This window comes from Pelodiscus sinensis, chromosome 10 (assembly GCF_049634645.1).
Source record: "Pelodiscus sinensis isolate JC-2024 chromosome 10, ASM4963464v1, whole genome shotgun sequence".
Lineage (NCBI taxonomy): Eukaryota > Metazoa > Chordata > Testudines > Trionychidae > Pelodiscus > Pelodiscus sinensis.
In genome coordinates, this window is record NC_134720.1 from 36,707,779 (window position 1) to 36,728,216 (window position 20,438).

A 20,438-nucleotide genomic window follows, 5' to 3' on the forward strand; every position below is an offset into this window, starting at 1 on the left:
CCATGGAGAGCCCAGGCTCTCCACCATTGCTGTATCTCTATCACTGAGTATTAGTCATAGAAATGTAGCCGTGTTAGTCTGGGGTAGCTGAAGCAAAATGCAGGACAATGTAGCACTTTAAAGACTAACAAGATGGTTTATTAGATGATGAGCTTTCGTGGGCCAGACCCACTTCCTCAGATCAAATAGTGGAAGAAAATTGTGACTATTTTCTTCCACTATTTGATCTGAGGAAGTGGGTCTGGCCCACGAAAGCTCATCATCTAATAAACCATCTTGTTAGTCTTTAAAGTGCTACATTGTCCTGCATTTTGCTTGAGTATTATTCAACACAGTTCAACACAAAATGGCTGAAACAACTACTATTTTATTAACATAACATTGAACTTAAAAAACTAACACAAAATCTGGCTGTCACAAATAAAACAATGGTGTGAAGCCAGGGCCCAAAATACAAGTGGCCAAAGTTGGGGCAACAAAAAAAATAGGGATGATACCACCATCTCAGCGTGCGGAGGCAAAGGTAAATAGATGTCTTCAGGATAGAGAAAAGGGAACTCAAGGAACAGGACAGACTTGTAGAGGCTCAGGCAGGTGACAGGTCTTCTGTCTTCTTTTCTTTAATCTTCTTTTCTTGACTCGCTGTCCTGTGTGTGCTGTGGAAGACAGGAAGACAAATGATGGAAGTGTGTGTGCGTGTGTGTGTGACAAGTAGATGTAAGAGATCCAATTGCTTGGCCTCAATGCAGTCTCCTTCAGTTAAAATGAATAAATCTTGTGCCAGCAACTGCTACAGGTGTGGGGCAATTAAGATAATAACAGAATGATGCAATAGTGCCAGTATTACTTCCAATTGCCAACTTTCTTGCCACTGGGGCTCCAGTCAGTACTCACCGGTACAGGAACATCTGTGGTCCTGCTAGATCATGGCTGTTGCCAAACCAGAGAGTCCTGATTTTGTCCAACCTATAGTTTAAATCTGCATATGACCTGTGCTGCATACTGCAGAAGAAGGTGTCGGGGGAAGGACTAGGCTTTATGCCAATCTGACTTGGAGGAGAAGTGGGGTAATTCCAAATATTGTGATCAGCTAGACCCAGAGCGTGTGGGCTAGACCCATCAGGCAGATACCTGGAAAAGAATATTCTGTAGTAACTCAGAACCCTCTTTATCTACTGTCCTATATCTGGCCATTGGAGATTTTTGTTACTGGCCGTCACTGCTGGACCATATGTCATTGTGAGGAGTCTCATCGTACCATCTCCTTCATAAACTTATCAATCTCAGTCTTGAAGCTGGTTCATTTTTTGCTCTTTTTGGAAAGCTGTTCCAGAACGCCACACCTCTGATGGTTAGAAACCCTCACCCAATTTCACGTCTAAACTGGAGGGCCACTTCATATCAATTTCTTCTAATGTCCACATAGGCGCTTAACCTAAATAATTCCTCTCCCTCCCTGGTATTAGTTCCTCTGATGTATTCATAGAGAGAATCCTATCTCCTCTCAGCCTCCTTTTGGTTAGTTATGTTCTTATGATTTACAGAAGCAATAACTGATTGCAACAGTTCTATTAAACATCCTTATTACTGGATAATTTGGGCTTCTTTTCTCAAGGCAAAAATAAGTGCAAAGAGCAATTTATTTAGTTAGACCATTACTTATGTAAGGGAAACTCACAGCTGGCTGCTAGTGGCCCTGATTAAAACACTCCAGCATTTCTTGAAAAGCACTTAAGTTGCCTGACTTTCTATTTCACATGTCCAGTTGAGTCCACATTTCTAACAGTGATTAAAAGGAAAAAAGTCACTCGTGGCATAAGGTAAAGCCCAGAGGAAAAGCTCTCCCAGCCAAAATAAGAGCAAATTCAGTTTAATTTTCAGCGCACACCTGTTCTGGTGGATATCATTCATCTCATTGCCACAGCTCCTATGGCCCACACAGACATTTAGTGTTGAAAATTATGTACATTATAGATGAGTTATAAACAAGAGGAAGGAACCCCATAGCATTTGGATGTTCCAGTAAGAATAAGTGTGTGTGTGTGTATGTCCCTCCTTTGACACTCCCGCACCCATGCATGTGGGCTTTGGCAGATTGAGAGTTTCAAAGTCATTTTTTTAAATGTCAAATAAAATCTCGTGTTCAAAACCTCACACTTAACCAGCAAGTTACAGCTGCAAGGAAATGTGATCTTTCTCATTTTTCCTCCTAATATGTGCCGTGTCCTGCTGTGAAGGTGTGGGACAGGATTATTGGGCTTATAGTCTTTCTATATATATGGTAATGTAAACAGGGGAAACTCTGTACTTTCCATTTTCATTTATTTCCTCTATTCATACTGGGCTATTACTGGGTTGCTTGCTTCCTTCTGAAAGTCCTCTGAGAGTTCCTGCCAGGAGACCAGTTATTGGCAAGGTAAGAGAGCCTGGAGGCCGTGCATCTGTTCAAGGACTGACAGGTAGCACGGTGAGTTAAGAAGCCAATGAATCTGTAGCATTTGGCTTAGCCCAGACAAATAAAATCACTGCTTTGCTTTACATCTCCCAATACTGGGCCATTGTGTGCTACTTGTTACTTTCAGTGAGTAGTTCTTCATTCCTTGAACTACCTTCCTAATTTCAATAGTGCAGCACAGTCTTTAACCCCAGAATCATTTAAAAATCAATTCTGCCTCTCTTTTATCTTTTCTAAGTAAAAATGTGTGGTGGGGAAAACTTGCCTTATAGGGATATGTTGTTTCTGGAACTCTATCTTTCTGATATTTCTATTGTCTCTACCAATCAAAATTCACCCAGTCCTGCAGCCCTTATTCACCTGAGCCCAGATTGTAGGAGCAAACTCATTATTTGCCCATATGAAAATGTATTTGCTACTCAGCTGGTGTAAATCAATATAGCTCAAAGGTTGAAGTCAATACTGCTATATCAGCTCGGGAACTGGCCCAATTAAAAAAAAGAAAGCAAATCCCTAAAAAAAAGGCATAAATTAATGGCTGAAAATGTTATGGGATTGTACAGTGTAAGCATAGCATTTGAGTATGTTAAGAAAAAAATACATATTGTATACCATAGAATTCAGGCCAAATGAATTTTACACTAAGGGCCAAGTGGCTTGAAAACAGAGTGCAACATAGCAGCAGAGGTAGCAAAAAAGCAAAGAGTTCGTGCTGGGGAATAAAAAAAACACTGAACAAAATGCAGCAAATTCTGAATATCTGTCCAAAAAGTACATTCACTTGACACGGGCATTTTCCCTAGAACTATGTTAGCCTTTCTAGGTGCAAAAAAGAAGCTCTCAGTCTATTCCCTTCCCACACCATGCGTGTCAACACAAGGCAAAATATAATCCTTAATATGCTAAGATTTCACATAAATCCAATCCTGGCCACTGTGCTGAGATATTCATGTGTTTCTGCGGGAAACACTCCATAGGGTGGAATTAAGAAAGCAAGGTTCTGACCCACAAATTTCACAGATCACTAACATCCCTATCAGTTTTGATCATCTACTGGGAAGCACAGGGTCATCTGTATGCAAATGATTTACCTTTACAGAAGCTCTGACCTGGCCTGCAGCAAATTTAGCCCTCTCCCTGGTTCAGTGGCATCATTCCTCTTTTTTCCTATTGATAATGAAAATCACTTATCTACATACATATGAATTATCTACAATAGAAGTGTTTCATTTTGCATCCAAAGAACCGGAGTTTCATATGATTACTTGCAACTGTATAAGATTCTATGAAAAGAGACAACGTTGGGTAGAAGAGTCTTCATAAATTTGAGGAAATCACTCCAACATATTTTTATCACAGATATAAACAGCTTCACATGGGAGGAATATAATGCAACATTTTGGGCATTGTCCAACAGCTGCTAGTATTACAGAGATGGTGTATGTTATATAAATTATATATGTTTAAAGTAAGACTTCTTGAGCTCAAATGATATTCTTTGTTGAGCAAACAAGCTAAACAAAGTATTTTAAAAAGGTACAGATTACAGAGCCCTTCTCATCTAAAAACCAACCCCAGAAGTTATGAAACCATACATCTTGTAACTTGCTACAGTTTTCCTAGTCAAGGACCATGAAAAACATTATGAAGATAATTATTTTAAAAAAAAAAACAGAATTATAATTTGATTGTTCTATTTACAACTATGATTATTTCTAAACAGCTATTGAACTTTCTGAGAATGTATACAGCACTAGACTTACCTGATGTTTCTTAGGTCCTTCAGGGCAGGGGCTGGCTGTACAGGGGATGCAGGAGTCAGGGCACGGGTGCGGGGCTCAGGGTAGGGAGCTGGGATGTTTGGGGGGGTTCATTGGGGTCACCCATGGTGGTGAGGACTGCACTTCACCTGCCAGCGTCCCCCAAGCCTGGCCCCTGATGGACATTCTGGTCCAGGCCATGGAAAGCCCTCAGAAAGTGAGAGGGGGCCAGAGCTTCACAGCCCTGCCGTGCTCTGGCAGCTTCTGGAGAGGCAGGGCTGCAAGATCCAGCCTGGCCCCAGCAGACTCTCCGAGGGGGGTGGGGCGCAAGGACCACTCCCAGCAGCAACTCCAGGAGTGGGAACTAGAGCTGCATGGAACAGCCTCAGCCCTGGCAGCTCCTCGGGGTCACAGAGCTTCACATTCCAACCCTAGACCCGGCAGCTCCTTGTTGGGGGCAGGGCTGCCATGGTCAGAGCTAAAGGCCAGGGAAGAGGGGTCTGTTGGCAAGGGGGCCAATTATCCAAGACTGGTGGACAGAAATATAGGGAGCTCTGGCTTCATCTAGCCACTCTGTTCCTGGTGTGGCCACCCCCCCTGAAGTTACTCTTCAGAATAACTGTCCCCAGTGTTCATTGCAGAGCATAACTGTTCCTGTTTTCAGCCCCCTCCCTTTCTGTGTTGTGGAAAAGAATTAGATTCCAGGCAACACCAAGCTGTGGCCTTGCTTTAACTATGACAAGAGGAAGTTGCCTACCAAATTTGTGGTCCTAGCTCTTACAGTTTAGGAAGAGTTCTTGAACAAACTCATAGACAGATGGACTCATTGACCCAATCACATCAGCCACCACATCAGAGGCTCCTTTAACTGTACATCCACTAATGTGATCTTTGCCATCAAATGCCAGCAATGCCCCTCTGCCATGTATATTGGCCAAAGTGGACAGTCTCTATGGCAAAGAATTAATAGACACAAATCAGATATCTGAAAAGGCAACACACAGAAACCTTTAAAGCAGAGAATACTTTAACCTGACAGGGCTCTCATTAATGGATCTCAAAGTCACCCTGTTGTTTCAGGCTTGGGATCCATCACAAAGGTCTGAATAAAGACATTACCTAACTAGCATACTACCTTCCACATCCTAATGACTTAAAAAACCAAACAACGGGAACTTATGAACAATTTGCTCCTTCTCTATCAGCTTCATGCAAAATGAACACTCTGATTAACTTCCCTCGTCTTTTGCCTTCTTTCTTTTTCCCTACCATCTCCTACAATTTATTTTGGAACTGGACCTTCAATACTCCATTCATCTGAAGAAGTGGGCTATGCCCATGAAAGCTCGTGAGACCATCTACATGTTTTGTTTGTCTTTAAGGCACTGCTAGACTATTCATTGTTTTTTAATTTTTTCCAGTTACCTACTAACTTGGCTACCCTTCTGAAGCTTTTGGACTCATGGACAGTTAGACATACAAATGCTCTAATATAGATATATATCAATCTTTATATTCACTGTTTAGATTTCAGTGTGATACACAGTAGGCTTGTCACCACAACATGTACTTAATCTTACTAGAAAAAAAACACATCTATTTTCCATCATCCTCTGGTGTTACAAATAATTCAGTTCATGAAACAGATCCAGTGTTTTTATAGTCACCGATAAATAAGAAAAAAGAGAGTAAGAACTTTGCTCAATCAAAAGGAGAAAACAATGAATATGATGAAGAACCTGTCTCAAGTTGATTGAAGTGCCTAGCATAATGTGTAATACTGGAATGTTTGCTGTTGTGTGCATAGTCTATGGTATCCAGCACAGAACTCCTGAAATCCAGAGATATTGTGAGTAAGCATTTTCTTATTTTGCCACTCAGGAAACCAATTACAACAGCTATAAGAAATATAATTGCATGCAATCTTATTAAGTGAATATTAATACTCCAACAGAGCATAATAGAATTGTATTTCCACATTTTGCCACATTTCGTTGTTGGATGATCACTGCACAGCAATATATTATGTGAAATGTCCTGGAGAATTAAAAACCTCTATAAGTCAAAATGTTAATTAAAAGATGCTGTACTTCATAAAAATGATATTGTACTGGAATGGTAGTTTACAACAGAGCAAGTAGATATTGTGAAGAATATTGCTTGGAGGTTTCCTTTCCCAGAACTAAGAATATAGTGATGGGGAAGCAGTGGTACATTCCTCATAGTCTATCCACAATTTCAGATTCTATCCACAAACCCTCAATAACCAATGCAAGCAGAAAAATGTCAAAAATTGTGATGAAAAGTTCTTGAAATTTCAACTTCTCACAAAAAAAGCTGAAACAAAATTAACATGAAACTTGTCGGTCACCTCCAAAAATAATTATAATGTTGTTGCTAAGTTGAGCAAATTTCAGAATTAACATTCCATTTTGATGAACGGTGTTCATTTCTTTTTCCATATCTAACCTCTGTCATTTTGCCTATATTAGTGGGGGGGGGAGGGTTCTAAATCCTTGATAGCGGTTATTTCTAGTTCAGATGTTCTAGTGTTTAGATCCATAGTTTAGACCAATTGTCTGTTGTAATTAACATTTTAAAAAACCCAGTATATCATATCCTCCTCACAGCAGCCCCATCAACACAAACGCTTAACACACCAGTGACAGCCAAATGGTCATTGTATGTTTTCCTAACATTGCTAAAAATAATTGGACTGAAATAACATTAGCAATGTTGGGCGCACAAATGTAAACAAAGCTAGATGGCACAGCATAAGTCCCAATTTAGATAATTATCTTTACAATTTAACACTTAAGACATATAAACCAGCAAGACTATCATGAAGTGCTGGGTACCACTGTAAACTGGTTCAGTCTGTCTCTTGTCTCTCACATGGTCAGGTTTTGCTGATGAAAAAAGGGCATTTTCAGGTGATTTATTTTCAAGTTTCCATAGTCCCGTAACCTGCCCTCATGGTCCAGAAACCGAGCTACAACAAACAATTAAATAATTATGACATTTGTTTATTAAAATTGATAAATGAATAGTGATAGTGATTTCCCAATTGAAAACTACATGTGGAAGAATTAAAGGGTTCTATGAAACTCAGAAGTTAGAGTTCCTCCATTCTCATTGCGGTGATCAGCATCCTTAAGAGATGAATGCTTTGAGTCATAATTAAGGATAAACATAGTAGCTCAACAATGGCACTTCCCCTAAAACAGCTAGTTCTCAGACCTTTCAGGCCAGAGTTGACTTCTCCAGCTGTTTCCCTCTCTTATCAGTAACTCTTGATTCTTGAGCTACCCTCTCTTACTGTCAGGCTACGTCTAGACTACAGACTTCTTTTGAAAGAAAGATTATGGAGGCCTGGTGCGGGGCAACAGCAGTGATCGCCCCACACACACTCACCACTTGAGTCGTGGGAGCCAGAGTGGCCCAGCAGCGTGCTCCATATCCCCTCTCCCAGCCCACTGTACTCAACTTCATGGCGGCAAGAAGCAGAGGTGCCCAGCTCCAAGGGTGTGTCTAGAATACACGGTTTTTCCGAAAAAAGTGGCCTTTTTTTAAAAAAACTTCCCCTGCATCTAGACAGCTGCCACATTCTTTCGAAAGTAAATTGAAAGAATGCAGCAGTTTTTTCGGCCGCGGAAAACATCGTTTTGCAAGGAAGAATGCCTTTTTTCGAAAGTGCTCTTTTAAAAAAAGGCTCTATGTAATGCAAACTGTGCTTTTTCCAAAGAGAGTATCCAGAATGCATGTGTGCTCTCTTTCAAAAAAGTGGCTTGCTTTTTTTAAAGTACTGATTGTGGTCTAGACACTCTTTTTCGAAAGAGGCTTGCAGTCTAGACGTAGCCCAAGGTGCTCTGCTACCCAACACTGCAGAGAAGCGGGGTGTAGCAGGCCACAAGGACAGTGTGGAGGGGTGGAGCAGGCTGAGGGCCCTTTCCAGCTCATGCTACCTGTGTGGTGAGTGTGGGGGTCACCCCTACTGCCCCCATGCCAGGCTTCAGTAACCCCAGGACCACATTCCTTGGGAAAGGAGGCAAAGCAATGGCAGGGTTTGGCGAAGGGGTGGAGCAGGGCCTGCGTCGGGGGGAGAAAGGAAGGGATTGTCCTGGGCCTCATGCCTGGAGCACTGAGGGTTGCCCTCAGGCTCCCCTCAAAGCAGCCCTGGCTCATCCAATAATCAGGGTTGGTTTAGCCTCAAGGCTTTGCAGCCCACACATAAGCCATACTTTGACAGCATTATGCACCACACAAATGAGTGTGGAGAGGAACACAAACCTGGCAATCTGATTTAGGGATTAGAGGGGAATACTGGAAGCAGGATGTCATTTAGACAGTTTGTTTCACTTTCCCCCTCAGATCTGTGGCATTTCTTTACTAAAATTTGGGATCTATGAACCAAAAACAGACAGGCTAATGTGGGAGAGACTTGGGCAAAGGCTGCTCCCCTTTGAATGTGGGTAGCCATATAAATCTAGAATTGCCTTTATGCAATTGTATTCTAGGGGTGAAATATACTCCCTGCAAACAAACAAAAAAATATGGAGCAAGAAGAAACAAATTTAGTTGGAGAGAAAGAAGTAGGTGCAGGATGAGAGAACTCTTCATCATATTTACTCAAAAGAAAAAACAGTGAAAACAAAATCACTCCTCAAATAGCATGTAATTCATTGCCTCCTAAAGAGCTTTCAGACAATGTGTATGAAAGTGCTATATATAAAGTTAAATCCTATTCTCTTCCTGCAGTATAAATATTAGCAAGAAAGAGAGAATACATTGAAACATATTGGATAGTGTTGACCTTTTGGTGTTTTGCCAGTTTGTGAATATGGCAAAAGCTTGCTGAGCTTTTCCTCCCTCAGTTCTTTAATTTCTTAGAAAATCCCCCTTCCACTCATGGCAGTTAGAAGGAACCTTTTCACTGAAAATGCATGCCTGATCTTTAATTTAAGGGTTCTCACACTTTCCCATAGAGTGGACCATAAGTTCATATATATTCACATAGACCATATAAAAATAAATTGATTAAATAGAGAGATACAAGGTTTTAGGTTTGTTTGTTTTTTACTATGCTCACTGAATAGATTAAAAAAAAATACTTGAGTGCTTTTGCAAGGACTTCCCAAAACATTTCACTGGTGGTCTGTGCCCAAATGTAGAATCATAGATTTTGAAGCCAGAACAAGATGTTATGATAATCTAGTCTGACCTCCTAAATAAGACAAGCCAAAGATTTCTGCATCAGGTCCATAACTTCTATCTGATACACACAGAGATGTACCTTTGAGAAACAGCAGACTATGAAAAAAGAGAAAATTCTGAGAGAGCCATAAGGAAGGTTGAGAATAGATCAACTCCTTTGCTCTGTTCATGGTAGTTGTGAACACATATTCTATTTCAACTCATAAAACCCAAATAATTTATATTCCCTAGGAGTCTAGTTGCTTGATATAAGACACAATTGTGATTTCATACAATGAAATCTTGCCCCCCGAAAGAAAGATCCATGCCTTCCCATAAGAGCAGTCACGTCACTAAAACTGTCCTAGCTACATCCATAAAGTTTATTTTAGGCCTTACCTCATCAGAGTAAAAAGGAGTTTTTCTATTGGCTTCTGGGGGCTTTGGAACCAGCCACACAATTTATAGGAGGAACTGTTTGCTGGTTTATTATTTCAGGGTAAAATATCACTACATTATCTTGTAATAATCACACTATTAATGTGTGGTAAAATCTCAGCTGCCCGTGATATTTTTGCACGTTGTTTTCTTATAAGCCACTTCATGTGTACTCAGTCTCAGTTTGTGAATATACAACTTTCTAATAAAAATAACTGATTCATTAACATTTTTAGTAGCTGCAGCATACTTTGCTCATACAGTGAACTTCAGACTTTTGTTCCTCTATGGCAATTGCTGATTGCTAACACTAGCCATAATGGCTTTTGACCAGTCTTCAGAAAGTTGGATGAAACTTGTTATTATTTTCAGCCTACACCTGCAGTACTAAGTAGTGCACTCATGCCACCTATTGGCAAATTGCTCATGAGTCACTAGGATTCCTGTTGGGCAAAGCAAAATGTTTTAGCTATGAAGAATTGCATTGTCTGTGTTCAAAATGGAGAGTAATAATGGGGGCGGGGGAAAGCGGACAATAAACTCCTTACATTTGCGTGAGTTTAATTGGTTATCATTATGGGAATTTTACCTGGTACTGTGGTCAAGAAAATAAATAGCTAAAGTAAATAACATGTTTGGAATATCAGAGCTGAGAACTGAAAGGAGTAACAGTTATTTCTGCTATGCTCAATCCAGTATTGCTAACAAGTACTTGGGCAGAGTTACCTTTACAATCATTATCACATTGTCAAACTACTTTCATATGTGGTGGGAGGGTATAGAGGGCAGCTAGTGGTACTCTGGCCAAATGAAGAAAAATGAGTAGTGCTTGGAAGTTTTTGCCAGCTAGCTAAATGATGTCTCTTGGTGTGTCACCCTTCACAAGGAATTCTTAGTCAGTACGAGGAGGAGTAAAACACTCACACACAGCACTTTGAATAACAGTGAGTCAAACTCTCATCTCAATTATATTACATGAGCATAAAGCTTGAAGGGGTTCTCCATTAACATATGCCAGATGCAATTCAGATCAGAATCTTAACTAGTGATTTTGAGGATAGCAGAGAGTAACTACCACCTGAAGGCTTGCTCTAGAGCTGGTTGTTTTTGAAAAAAATCAACATTTAAAAAGTTTTTGTTGAAAATATTAATTTTGATCAATAATTAAAAATATCATTTTTGTTGAAATATTTTTGGTTTATTGAGTAGTTTGGGGGATGCAGTTTTTAGTTTTAGATTTAAAGTTTTTTAAAACATTCACCGAAATTCTAAAGCATATAAAGATGCTGCTGTTTTTTAGACCAGTTCTATTTTGAACACCACTGCTTTCTTTATTCCTCAGTTTTAAGATGTGCTCTCGACAGTGTATTTGGCTATCGCTGCCATTTGAATTGCTGTTCAAAAAGTATAAATGCTTGTAAGTAAAATAAATCATTGCCTGCTTTCCTCATGTTTTTCCAAACAAATGTCTATTCCTACTTGGAGTCCATTCTTCCACAGTCACCCAGAAATCAGAAGACAGGTGAGTGACTTTGAGCCACTGCCAATGAAACTTAGAGTTTTACTGTTGGTTTCTTGGTGGTGGCGTACTAATAAATAACACTTGGAGCATCTACAGTGCCTTTCATCTGAAGAGAACAAAGTGTTTTACAACAGTTATTTGTTACCCTATGAGGCAGATATTATTATTCTGATTTTACGGATGGGCAAAGCAAGTCAATGAGCAGTGCTTGTTGTTTGCCTTGTTGCTGAGTCAGCCCGTCCTCTCACACTGAGGGACTAAGAATCCTGGCTCCTCATTGAACCAGCAAACTATGGATAATAAAACACTCCATCTGGAGTGCCCAGTAGCCTGTTGCCAGAGGAAGTGGGAACAAAGGCGGCAATTGCCCAGAGACTTGGGCAATTTAAAAGAGCCTGGGACCCGCAGCTGCTACCACTGTTAGGCAGGTATCCTGCTCGCCCTTACTCCATGCCACTCCCTGAAGTGGCTGACATCATCCCTGAGGCTCCGGTGGGGAGGTGTCTTCATGTGCTGCCCCGACCCCAAGCACAGATTCCACAGCTCGCATTGACCAGGAGTGTAGCCAATTGGAGCTGCATGGGTGGTACCTATGGGCAGATTCCTTGACACTCCCCCTCCCACCTTGGAGCCATTTCCAGAGGGCTGTACCAGTCACTTTTGGGAACTGACAAAGGTAAGTGTCAAACTCTAGCCCCCCTCCTGCACCCCAACCCCCTGCTCCAAGCCTACAGCCTATACCCTTCACCCCCTCCTGCACCCAAACTCCCACCCACACCCTGCACTCCACCCAGACCCCAACTCCCACCTCAACCTGGTAAAATGAGTGAGTATGGGGGGAAATAAGCAATTGAGAGAGGGGAGCTAGAGTCAGTGGGGGCAGAGCCTTGAAGAAGGAATAGAACAGGGGCATGGTCTCAGGGAAGGCATGGGGCATGGAGCGAGGCAAGGGTCTTTGGATTTGCACAATTGACAGTTGGCAATGCTACTGAGGAGGCATGTGGGAGCGTTCCCCAGAGAACAATCTGTATTATATAGTCACATTGAGGAATGTTTCCACTAAAATGACCTTAAACAAAGCTATAAAGGTGTTCATTATAGATTGCAAAACATATTTTAATTTTCATTACAAAATGTTGACAATTCAGAAGATGAGAGCATCTTGTAATTTCTAGTTGTTAGCAGAAGGATGTGATGATCTGTTCATAAGTTTGTCTTTTTTGGCAGGTTTTTTGGTCAGTTGCTCAGAGACCAGGCACATGTCAAACATTGCTTTGTGATTGCTGTTTAAGTGTTTGTTTAATTGAAAACTGGAACAAAAACCCAATGGACATACTTCACTGAGGCTATGTCTAGACTACATCCCTCTTTCAAAAGAGGGATGTAAATTAAACATATCAAAATTGCAAATCAAGCCTGGATTTGAATTTCCCGTGCTTCATTTGCATAATGGTGGCCACATGTTCTTTTGAAAAATACTATTTCGAAAGTGAAACAGTGGTCTAAACGCAGTTCTTTCGAAAAGAAAAGCCTTTTTTGAAAGATCCAGTAAACCTCATTCTTCTCTTTGCAGATGGAAACATTTCAACACCCTCTATTTGTCTGGTCACTCTTTAACTGTACCATAGAAGCAAAGGTTACTAGGAAAGGAAAACTGAACCTTTGGATTAAATCACAGTGGAAACGTACAGACATAGCAAATGTAATGAGCACTCTCACACAAGAATCCTTTGTTATAGTTCCCACTCAACACTAACTTTCAGCATATGGGAAATGTCACACACACAATTTCATCTGAGAGTCTGAAGGGAAGAAGACACTGTTATTCAGAACCCACAGCTGTTTGCTGCTTGCCAGTAATTTAATCCAGCACTTAACCAAATCTGGAGCAGGGAGATGTATGACAGAGTTTTGAGCTGGGGCACTTATGGTCTTCAAAGCTATGAGCTCACTCCTATTAGGTCCTTAATTGTACATTGCATTGTGAGCTTAATATTCTTTATTAGGCTAAAGGAGAACAGAGAGGCAGAAATTGGACCACTGACTAAGCCACCCAGATGTCATCATTCAAACTTTTGCCAGCATGACAGCCCAGTGGTGCTCTGAAACAATGTGTTCAGGGTGAAATTAGCATGCGTAAGATCTCATTTAGAGCAGGAATTCCTTTGATAGCAGGTTAGTTAAAGATCTGGCAAGTCAAAGAGACACACACAAAGAGAATTTGCACTGAAACCCAGTCCACAGGGTTTTTATTTGCTGAAATCATGGAAAGAAGAGATCAGATTATAACAAAATAAAAGTGCTTCACTTCTAAATCTTTTTTTCCTTCTGGTAGATGCATTTATAACACACACACACAGCCAAATAATTACTGCATTATCTAAATGTTAGTAATTATTTTCAAAAAGAAAATGACCTCTCCACATCTCCCCAACAGGGAAGTCTTATGTAACTTAACTAAAACCATTTGGATCCTTTCCTTGGCTACCAGCTATTATCCTTTGAGGCCATAGTCACCATCTTTCTGAGTTAGGAAATACATAGAGAGGATTTTCTTCAGTACGTTGCTCCAACTATTGGTCAGAGGCATTGGTGTGAGGCATTTCCTGCTCCTACATCTGAAGAAATTGCTTTTCCAGACACCCTTCAAGGAAGCAGGAACCATGGATGAGACTCTAACTTGTGAATTTGTTTTTATAAAGCACACAGCATCACAGGATAACATCAGAGAACATTATTGGTGCCTGGCTGGCTGGTACATGCAAATTATACTTTGTCTTTGTTTAGCTAGGAAACTAGATGCATTTAAGTAAGAAGTAGTAGATCTTTTCAGATACTTCACATTCTCTTTGGTCTTAGTAAATGTGCTTACTTAATACCCAAAAGTGCACTAATATTAATGTTTTGCAGTTATATAGTGTAATTAATCTGAAACTCTCAAAGAGCTTCACATGTAATCATTAAGAGAAGGAAGTATTTTACAAATGAATGAAGTGACTTGTTAAAACTACAATCAGAATGAGTGACTGAAGAATAGTAGAATTAATTATATCTTTGCTCCAGTCAGTCAACATATATCATGCCTTTCTAGGCATACCCTAAGGAAATCTATATATCTAAACACATACAGCGTTTTTCTTTGCTACAATATGTATCAAATTCAGTCTCCTCTCCCCAGACTGCTACCATGGTCTTTAGAGCAAAGCTTCTTCTCAACCATAAGTTGATATCAAGAGCAACCAGAGATGTGGATTCATGAGATTAATGAGATTAATATTAAAGCAACAGAGAATAAGAGCTATCCTCTCATACTAAAGCGTAGGGGATGATGTAGAAAGACACACTTACACAGTGAGATTTGTGACCATGGCCTGAAGTTCTAAATCAAGACTTTAAGGTGTTCACCAAGTACAAGAACTTATGTGTAACTTAATGAATGGTACTCGCTAATAGCTGGTGTGGAGAGTATAGGGCTTTGCACTCCTTTTCACAGAGTGCACCTCAGCCTTAACATACACAGGGTATAAGCAATAGATTTCAAAATGGTTTTTTGGAGAATCTTAAAGTATTCAATTAAAATGATGGAGGGCCATATACAATTGTCTGTGATAATTACAGCAAGTATGCACAGTTCAGTCCATTGTGCTAACAAAATTCACAGAGACACTGATTTAGGTCCTTTTACTGGGGATAAAACAAATTATATTATAGTTGCTATATATTGTACCTCCCTTAATCAGGACTCTGTGGTCCAGCTACATCCATGGTCTGGCAGGACCAGGGATGTTCTTGGACCACAGATCCCAGGTATAGGGAGGTCAGGCTGTGGGGCAGGAGTCTGGCAGGGGTGCCAATGACTTAGCTAGGAGCCCCATGTGGGGAGCGGAGGAAAGGGGTGTGGAGTGAGCAGCACAGCAAAGAGTTCTGCCCTCTGTGGCTGGGAGGTAGCAGGGGTTGTCAGTGAATGTGGAACTCCAGCCCTGGCTGCAGCTGGGGAGCACCAGCCCTGGCTGCAGAGCTCAGGTCTGGCAGTGCAAAGGTTGGGTCCTGCAGCAGCTGTGGGGCTCCGGCCATGGCGCTTGCATCCGGCAATGGCTGTTGAGCTCTGGCTATGGCTCTCGGATCCAGCAGTGGCTGCTAGGGAGTTTCAGCCATGGCTGGGCAGGCAGCAGAAGTGCCTGGCTGGAGCCCTAACAGGGGGCAGGAGTTCAGCATGGGCCATGTTGGAAGGGACCTCCTCTGCTCCAGAAAATCCCCTCGTTTGGGACTGGTTATATCCTGAGGCTGCCAGACAAGAGAGGTCCAACCTGTATAAAGATTGCATATGGTACTTTACCATCTCGATATGACTAGAACTTTGAGTTTCATTGTATTTTTCCCTCTGTTTGAAGGAAAGGCACATATACACTAACTTATTTCCATTCCAGGGTAATGTGGAGAAGTACAGCTAACTAAAGATCTGCTCACTCAAGAAATCATTGCTCAGCAAGTTCATAAATCAAAGTTAATTAAGCTGAAGCATCATTTTTGATGGGAGTGAAATTTGCACATATATATTTAATAACGAATAATCGTAGGTCATTGCTTTATCAGAAAAGACATGTACCATTATTTTAATTAATTCTATTAATCTTTCTGGGAAATACTAAACTAAGGTTATACATGCCAATTAAAATTATACAGAGGATTTTAAACAGCAATAATTGCATCCTCTTAAAAAGCAATAATAATCAAAGCTTTTATATTTTTAATCAAATGCACAATACACGGTGTTGTGTTCTGCTCTGCTTAAATTGCTGTTTGGAGAAAATAAAAGTTTACCCTTCCTTGCAGTCACCAATGCTAATAATGTGCTGAATTACATCCATTTCTGTTCCCTGAGGTAGGACCCTGACTAAAATAAAACCCCACTTATGTATAAGTCATATTGATTTATACATGACTTAATGCTGTGTTTCCTAAATGGAAAGAGTCTAGGTGGGTCACAGGGTTAGTGCAGGAGGTAGGACCTGTGACAGAGGGTGGTGGTTGTGGAGCATGCCCAGCACACATCCCACAATAACACCTCTGTGGAACATACATTTAACTTGGAACTTAATAAGGACCTGATGCAGTTCTCACAGAATTCAGTGCCCAAATTCCCATTGATTTCAGTGAGAAGAGAATCAAACCTTGACTAAATGAAAATAGCTGGTATTTAGATGTACCAATCATCCTCTGTTGTTTTAAGTTAAAAATAATGGCAGTTCCATCATGAAAATATAAAATCCCATCCTTCATATGGCTTTATTTTTCATACAATGTGTAAACATAGGTAACAGTAGGTCTGTCCCATAGCTGCCCCACCTGGCCAAGGCTCCTTGGCAATGGAGCTCCCCAGCTGTGTGCCCCCATTTCTGCCCCCACCTGACCAGGGCTCCCCAGAGACAGGGTTCACATTCCTGGGCACCCAGGCTCTCAGATCCAACCAGACCATGGATGATGCTGATCAGAGAATCCCGGATTTCAGAGGTTCAACCTATATTCCAGTTTTGGCACTGGACCATCTAGCCTTTGAGTACATTAACCACAAGGGGTATTTCTCTGTGGTTCTGCAGGCACTTCTGGATCACCGTGGGCATTTCATGGATATTAATGCAGGGTGGTCCAGAAAGTTGCTGATGCGTGCATCTTTTGGAACATGAGCCTGTCCAGGAAGCTGCAAGCAGGGACTTTCTTCCTCAACCATAACACCACCATGTGGGAAGTGGAAATGTCCATTGTGATCCTGACCCTGCTAACCCCTTAATCACATGGCTCAGGAAGCCATACACTGGGATCCTTGACAGGAAGAAGGAGCAGTTCAATAGCAGTCTGAGCAGCTGCAGAACGACTGTGGACTGTGCTTTTGACCTTTTGAAGGCCTGATAGTGATGTTTGTGTGGGAAATAGGACCTGGCCAATGAGAATATCCCTATGGTTATAGCCACGTGTTATACTCTTCATAATATTTGTGAAGGGAAGGGTGAAAGCTTCACTCCAGGTTGAATTACTGAAGCACAGTGCATGGAGGCCAAGTTTGAACTGCCCGAGACCAGGGCTATTAGAGGAGCACAGCATGGGACCCAAAGCAGCAATTTGATGCTGAAAGTCAGTAATACACAATGGAGCACAATGGCTGTTTTGCAAAGTCGCTGCTGGAGGGAGGGTTTTTTTTTTTTTTTCCAAAAACACCCACTTTTTTTAAATCAAAGGTTAGTAACCTGAGTGGGCAGAGCAGAGTGTCTTGAGGAAAGGAGAAATGAGAATAAATACAGATATTTTAAAAGGTAGAAAACGAATATATGGGAAAAACAAATTAAAAAAGAGAAAAGAGAAAAACGAAAGGGGAAATATAAACCAAGAGAGATAAATTTACTGTATTTCTTTTTAAATTTACAGAAAGTTTGCAATAATCAACATGCTATAAAATATTTACATTAAGTAAACTATCTACAAAGGGCCATGTTCTCATTTCATTTTTATAATGTAAGAAAGATGCAACTTCACTGAAGTAAATAAAGTTAAAACTGAAAGAGTACATATTAAATTCCAATGCCTATGTCTCATGGGCTTACTTACCACAAATAAACGGTGGTATTATGGGCTCAATTCTAGTTTCTCATTTGTTTTATATCAGTGACATTAATTGTATGGAAAAAGAAACAGCATTTTATGTTCATATGGGGGTGGACAGAAGTAAAACAAAAAGGATAATTAGGTAAAAGCAGCACCTTTTTAAAGGCTCTCTTTCTTAGAAATCTTTTTAATAAATAAAATAAACAAAAATAATACTAAATGTTTCAGTATGTACATACACCAATGTCTTAATGATATAATCTCGGTCCTGGAATAATTCCATTTATTTCATTGGATATACATAGGGATAAATTTGATGTGGCATTTTGTAAAGCAATAGTAGAAAAAAGCTGCAAATAATATCAAAATTACCCAAATACCCCTTTAAATCAATGCACTGCAGTGTGCTTATGAAGAGGGCTTTTATCACACTCTGCATGGATAGATTTTTATGAAGTGCATCTGGCAACATGCTTAGCAACACTATAGAGGATTCCCAGTTTCAAAACTACCTTTACATAACATCTTTGTATGAAGGAAAAATCTCAGCTGAGGGAATGTAGCTATGTGTCTTACCTGTTTTGAAAGCCTGCTATAAACCCAGCTTATTCCACATGTACCTAAGCAGAATTTACATGAAAGAGAAAAAGAAATCCTCTGAGATAAATATAGATATACACTGCAGTCAAAGTTAAATATATTCTTGTAAGAGGTTGTCAGCCAACTCATACCTTTGACCCACGGAAACCCTGGGGCATCCGACCTCAGCTAACTAAAAGACAGCAAATAGAGAGATTGATTCCCCTCCATGTGGTAACAGAGTTCTCTGGTTGGAGAGGTCGGGCATCTATCAAAAGCTGGACAGGACAATAGAGTTAAGAAATGAGATGGCATCTGTAGCAAGTTATAGGATATATTATTTGAAGAATTAGGATTGGAAGCAAGGGAATGGAATGGATCTAACTGGTGAAGAGAAGTAAGATTTACACTGGGAAGTGGGGAAGAGAAGCAGGAGAAGCGAGATAATGGCTAAGAATCCAAACCAAACCTCCAAATCTTCTGAAGCTTTCCATCTTTACTGTAAGTACACACCAGATGGAGCACATAAGGCAGGATAATCTCTCAGAACATCCTCTCTAATCATGCTCAGACCCACATTATGTCTCCATCTGTCATGAGAACATTCCAATTTTTAGCAGTACATTTCTTCTGACCACAGAAAATATAAGAAGCCATTTCAAGTCTTTTTGTTTAGAAAAGGACGTCTTCTGTGCATAAGTCTTGAGTGCACTTACAAGTACCATTGACTTGCAGTAGGAACTGCATTTAGTCAGCACTTCTAATAATGTGTCCCTTTATTTGCTAATGAATTACGGCCCATTCCTGCAATTACACATTTAGGTTTACTCGTGAACTAAATGTATATGGAAGATGGTGCCTTTAGTTAGCAGCACTCTGGGAAGAATATCATAATTTCATATTTTTTAGCAATTTGCACTTCAGGAAAGTATTCACACCTGTAAGATTTCTTACACAAAGTACGCCGGGAAAGAGGGCATTATTTTTCTTTTTAAATTCAATCAGCTTGAAAGCATGAAGAGATGCATCTATGAACAAAACATTTCCAAGATAACTTCTTGATTTTAGAGAGTTGTGAGATTAAAAATAATGCTTCCTAAATTCATCTTGGGATGGGGATCATAGAATCATAGAATCATAGTCCTGGAAGGGACCTCGAGAAGTCATCGAGTCCAGCCCCCCACCCTCAAGGCAGGACCAAGCTCCATCTACACCATCCCTGACAGATGTCTATCTAGCCTGTTCTTAAATATCTCCAGAGAGGGAGATTCCACCACCTCCCCTGGCAATTTATTCCAATATTTGGCCACCCTGACAGTTAGGAATTTTTTCCTAATGTCCAATCTAAACCTCCCTTGCTGCACTTTAAGCCCATTACTCCTTGTCCTGTCCTCAGAAACCAAGAGGAACAAATTTTCTCCTTCCTCCTTTTGATACCCTTTTAGATATTTGAAAACCGCTATCATGTCCCCCCTTAATCTTCTTTTTTCCAAACTAAACAAGCCCAGTTCATGAAGCCTGGCTTCATAGGTCATGTTCTCTAGACCTTTAATCATTCTTGTCGCTCTTCTCTGTACCCTTTCCAATTTCTCCACATCTTTCTTGAAATGTGGTGCCCAGAACTGGACACAGTACTCCAGCTGAGGCCTAACTAGTGCAGAATAGAGCGGCAGAATGACTTCACGAGTTTTGCTTACAACACACCTGTTGATACAACCTAAAATCATATTTGCTTTTTTTGCAACAGCATCACACTGTTGACTCATATTCAACTTGTGGTCCACTATGACCCCTAAATCCCTTTCCGCCATGCTCCTTCCTTGACAGTCGCTTCCCATCTTGTATGTATGGAACTGATTGTTCCTTCCTAAGTGGAGCACTTGCATTTCTCTTT

General features: G+C 40.6%; 1 long non-coding RNA gene across 2 annotated transcripts in view; it reads right to left on the reverse strand.

Moving 5' to 3' along the window:
- Positions 1 to 347: 347 nt before the first annotated feature.
- The window catches only part of LOC112546546 (uncharacterized), a 53,551-nt gene continuing 33,460 nt past the window's right edge, over positions 348 to 20,438 (reverse strand). For both annotated transcript variants that reach the window (XR_012906403.1, XR_012906402.1), the window contains 4 exons: positions 18,542 to 18,585; positions 5,955 to 6,046; positions 3,547 to 3,622; positions 348 to 656 (listed from right to left, as the gene is read on the reverse strand). This is a non-coding gene — a long non-coding RNA (uncharacterized LOC112546546). The remainder of the gene's footprint in view (positions 657 to 3,546; positions 3,623 to 5,954; positions 6,047 to 18,541; positions 18,586 to 20,438) is intronic.